Genomic DNA, 5395 nt, shown 5'->3' on the forward strand with positions numbered 1-5395 from the left:
GCTCAAGCCTTGGTGATTCCAGTGCCATGGACGGTAGGGATACCACGTGGGGCTAAAATCAGGGCTTTAATGTGAGAGTTTGCTCCAGGCTCCTCTCCCCGCCTTGCTCCCAGAACATTGACAATGTATTTCACTCTCCCAGAAGATGCGTGACTCTGCTCTAAAAAATTGAAAACCCCCAGGGTTGATGGGGAGTTAGGGACATGTCTCACTGGAAAGGGAGAATTTTGAGGAAAAGGAATAAAAGGAAGTCAGCTGGAACAGTGTGGAAAGGAACAGTAAATAGAAAAAGCTAAAACTAGAAAGTAGGAAAAGTTGCAAGTTGAGGAAATCTCTAAGAAGGACAAAAACAGACAATAGAAAGGAAATGGTAGGAAAATTTGAGGGGGCGTTCCATCAGGTCCAATATCCAAATAGAGGAATTCTAAAAAAAAGAGAGAAATCAGATAATTGAAGAAAAGAGATGATCAAAGAATATTTAAGAATATGTATCAATAGAGTAGTTCATAAGTCTTCAGATTAAAATGACCTAGCAAGATGAATGAGGAGTGCTCAGGAAAATGAATGAGAAAAAGACTCATTATACTAGGGAACGCCAGTAAAATTTCAGAACAGAAAGCTAAAGAGAAAAATTTTAAAGCTTCCAGACTGGGAAGTTATTTAGAGAGATTATTAATGTTAATAAAGTATGAAAGATCAGAATGGTATGTGATTTCTCAACAATAAGGTTATAAGAAAGAAGACAGAGAAGTAATATCTTTTAAATTTTTAGAAAAAAAAAGTTTTCATCTTGTAAATCTATATTCAGCCAAACACAATGAAGGATGAAGCTAAAATAAAGATACTCCAACCATGCTGTAGTTCCTGAACTCCATAAAAATAAAAGGTATATGAGAAAGTTAACAATCATAAAATAGTTACTTGGTTCAGTGGAGGAGAATGTTTATATAGCTTTAGCAATTTAAATATTGATTTTATCAAAAATTATGATATGTCTGTTGGAAAGTTGGTGGAATGAGAAGGGGGCTATAAGATCCCCTTCGATCCATATCTTCGAAAGTAAGAAGTCAACAGATAACGAATAGGTGTTTCTGTGAATTGGTAAATGAGACCATCACACATTTGGAAAAGTGAAGATAAATACCAGAATAGTCTGCTAGAAGGGTCCCAAAGTGTTATATCTGATGAACAGGACTTGTGGTAGTTGGGCCGAAGACTGCTGTTATATTGCAGGTTTTTAGTACTATTTGACTTTTAACTGTGTGTCCATGCTACTTCTTTTTAAAAAGTTTATATTCTTTTTCTAAAACTTGACGTATATCCAAGTGTGGTGTATATAATTTTTCTTAAACTCTACTGTGAGACCCTGGAGAACTGTGTGACGTCTTTCTTTGTATCCCTTGTTCACATTCATTTCCTTAATATTTATTATGCCATGTTGAAACAGGATGATGCTTCAGTCTCACTGACTTCTTTTAAATTTTTCTTTGTGTATTTTCGCCTGCGCTGAGTCTCTTGCTGTGTACAGGTGACTCTCTAGTTGCGGAGCATGGACTTCTCGTGGAGACTGCTCTTCTCGTGGAGACCAGGCTCTAGAGCACCCAGCCTTCAGCAGTTGTGTACACGGACTTCGTTGTCTCTTGGCACGTGGGATCTTCCTGGACCAGGGGTTTAACCTGTGTCCTCTGCATTAGGGGTGGATTCTTAACCACTGGACCACCAGGGAAGCCCTGGATATGAATAAAAAGAAAAAAAGAGCTTTTTTACCTAAGTGGAAATGAACATAGCGCCTTGCGTAGAAGTAGACATTGGAGTGTACATTGAAATTCACAACCTTTGTTCTCTGTAACTCATACATTTCTTCATAACTCTCCCATCCTGCTGGGTAGCTGGGAAGTAAGTAAATTTGCCCTGATAAATTAGAGTTATGTGATTCTTCTGCTTTAACATTGTCTTTTCACATTCATCTTTGGGCAAAAAGATAAGCTTGAGCTTCTAAAGTCAAGTCCCTGTGAAGGGGACTGTTTCTTCTTTTGCCTTCTGCCTTCTTCAGGGAGTGTCTGGACTCAGAGAGATGGAAATAGTCTCTCCAAACATCACCGGTCACTGAGTAGAAGGCATAAGGGTAACATAGAAGGAAAATCGGGAAACCGTGTGGTTGAATTAGCAAATGGCTTTCGAAATGTCAGTTTGGATTGATTGACATAACTCACTTCTCTTCTTTGACTGGTTAAAGGAAGGCATGTGGCCACTGTGGGCACAGCATTTCTGTACCACCCAGCTGTGGGCAAGTGAGGTGTGTTTCCTTCACAGCAGATATTGTACCCTACACGAATCATACTCATGCAAAATTTTGATACGAAGAATAGAGAGAAAAAAGAAATGTATGGGTGGAAAGGAAAGCAAAAGTAACCATTGAATACCATAAGTTCTCAGATTCAAATAAATTAATTTGTGGGGAAAATGTGAGGGGACAGAAAACTCAAAATATTTGATTCCATTGGAGAAAGCAAAGAACAAAATAATGTACTGACTGCATTGGTGTGGAGCAGTTGGAATGTAGAACTGAGAGAAACTGAATCAATGTGTGGGGAGAATTAATTCCCAGTAATCAGATGCTCTCTCCAGTTAGTTTAGGAAATGCTACTTTATGTGCATAAAAGTGTGCTTTCCTCTCCTTAGAATCTTTCTGTCATTTTCTTAATGCTGACTTTCTTATTAGGAGGAAAATTCAGAAGGTTTCAGTAGTGAGTAAGATGCTGAGGTTGTGTGCATCAAAATACAAAAACATGTATTTTGATTATGTATTAGAACACATTGCATAATTAAACTTAAATATTTTAATGATATCTCATTTGCTAGATCCTTGGAGGATAATTGTAACTCAGAAAAGAATTTCCCCTCTAGTGTGTTCTGTTTTTACATAACAAAGGCCGCCTTAATGAACCTTTGTCTCATTACAATGTAATACCAAGGGTAGTGATTTAAATATCAAAATGAGATGGAAAATTTATCACAGTTTTACTCTCTTTTAGGCAAATTAATACTACTTAATCCATTTGTTTTTCTGATTTTATTTTTTTTGTTGTTTTTTAAAAATTTTATTGAGGTATAGTTGATTGACAGTGTTGTATTGGTTTCTACTATACAGCGAGGTGAATCTGCTATACTTACACATATATCCAATCCTTTTTGACATTCAGTTAAGATAAAACTTACTGATAAAAGTTGATAGCAAGCAATTTTTTTTGATATTTTATTAAAAGAAGATGATACAATTACGAAGTTTCAGAAATAAAAATAGACCATCTTAAAATGTTGTTTTAGCTAAATCAGAATGAAACAGTTAATAGTACGTTTTTAAAATGTCTTTGTCTTATTCAAAACAAAGAGCATATGTGAGTCCTCTACTATTATTTATGGAGGAAGAAGTTTTATTTTTTTAACCTTAATTGATCAAAGAATTTAAAGCATATTTTTCTATTATATTGGTGGCTCAGATGGTAAAGAATCCACCTGCGATGCAGGAGACCTGGGTTCAGTCCCTTAGTTGGGAAGATCCCCTGAAGAAGGAAATGGCAACGGACTCCAGTGTTCTGGCCTGGAGAATCCCAGGGACAGAGGAGCCTGGTGGGCTACAGTCCTTGGAGTCTCAGAGTCGGACACAACAGAACGACTAACGCTTCTTCACTTCACTTGTATTTAACAAGATCATTCTTTCATCTCTGCCATTCAACTTCTTTTTATCATAGATGAAGAAATCGTGAAATAAATACAACATCCACCATGCCAAAAGAGCAGTAATTAGTCCAGTGTTTTGCTAGATGTGGGCCAGGGTGACCAGTCTAGAAGCTGCTTTCTCAGTTGGTATCCATCCCTGAATCAACCGAGTGCTCCTGTGTCAACCTTTATGATACTGAAAATGACCAGCCAGTCAAGCATGGGCCATTAATTTTGAATGCGCTGATAGAGACATAAGTTTCCCCCAATCATTTTGATAGATAAAATGGTCAGCTTCCTTAAGGATATTTTGATATACTTCCAGGCTGGTTATGGGATCTACTGATGACTTTATAATTTTATATTATCAAATGAATTTTAGAAGGTTTAGTGATGACCTTGATGTATTTTTAAGTAACAGTGAATATGATCACTACTAAATCTACCCCTTTGTACTTTTATAAATAGTATATTTAAAAGCTTATGGTCCTATTTTTTTTCTATTTTTACCAAATCTTTAGGAATATGTCACTTCAAAAGAGGTAATAGTCCTTTGGTAGAATTACTGGACTGGAAGTACATTGTTTGCTTCATCAACAGAATTTTGCATGTTGTCATGAAATTCTTGTGTGATGATCCAAGTTTTTGTATCTGCATGACTTCTTCACTGTTTGAGAGGTGTAATCTTATGATAATAGAAAGTTGTCATAATGGGAAGGAAAATTTTTAAAAATTAATGCGTATATACTGACTTAAAAATTCCATTTCAAAAGCTAAACAAATTGCATTTCAAAAGAATCACCTTTCAATAAGGTAACTCACATAATCTCTATTTAGAAATAAATATTAAATTCAGTAGAATCAAGTAAATAGTAGTCAAATTGATTACTCATTTAGCAGTTAGTACTTGTGTAGTACTAAGTAGTCATATAGCATATTTCATCTTTAAAATGCTTTAGCAGCAATAAGTTAAATTTCTTGTCAATACTAACAAGAATCTGTTTGTCTCATTTAAATCCTGGGCACCAAGTTGGGTCTGCCATTTTATATTTGTTTGTTCTCAGAAAATGCCTAACTGCTTCTGGAATATAAATAGCCTGTTATTTAACCTCCACTGCTTGGTTTCTTTGGGCTGTTGGTTCTACAGATCTGCCTCTGTGTAGTTGCCTTAAATCGTGCAAGACACACTCACGCTATGACGTAAAACACCTGTCAATGCCAGCGTCCAGTAAATATGTCCTAATAGTCTTGATGTAACAGTGGTAATTCCCTTGATAGGTAAATTGTTATTCCCGATTAGTGGTGCACATTTCAAATGATTTAGGTTAAGATTTTCTGTTTTTGCTGAATGACAGAGTTACTGTGTTTGCTCTTACTTTCAGGGTTAGAAAAAGTAAGTTTGGGGTTTTTAACCCTGTTTTTTTGTTGTTGTTGTTTCTTATCTATGGCTCGGTGGTACAGAATCCGCCTTCTAGTGCAAGAGATGGAGGTTTGATCCCTGGATCAAGAAGATGACTTAGAAAAGGAAATGGCAACCCACTCCAGTATTTTTGCCTGGAAAATTACATGGACAAACAAATCAATAGGGTTGCAAAGAGTTGGGCATGACTGAGCATGCATTTTTTTTTTTCTTGTTTTTCTTAACTCTTCAATGATAATTGTTACTAAAAATTCA

The sequence above is a fragment of the Dama dama genome, chromosome 9, assembly GCF_033118175.1.
Source record: "Dama dama isolate Ldn47 chromosome 9, ASM3311817v1, whole genome shotgun sequence".
Taxonomy (NCBI): domain Eukaryota; kingdom Metazoa; phylum Chordata; class Mammalia; order Artiodactyla; family Cervidae; genus Dama; species Dama dama.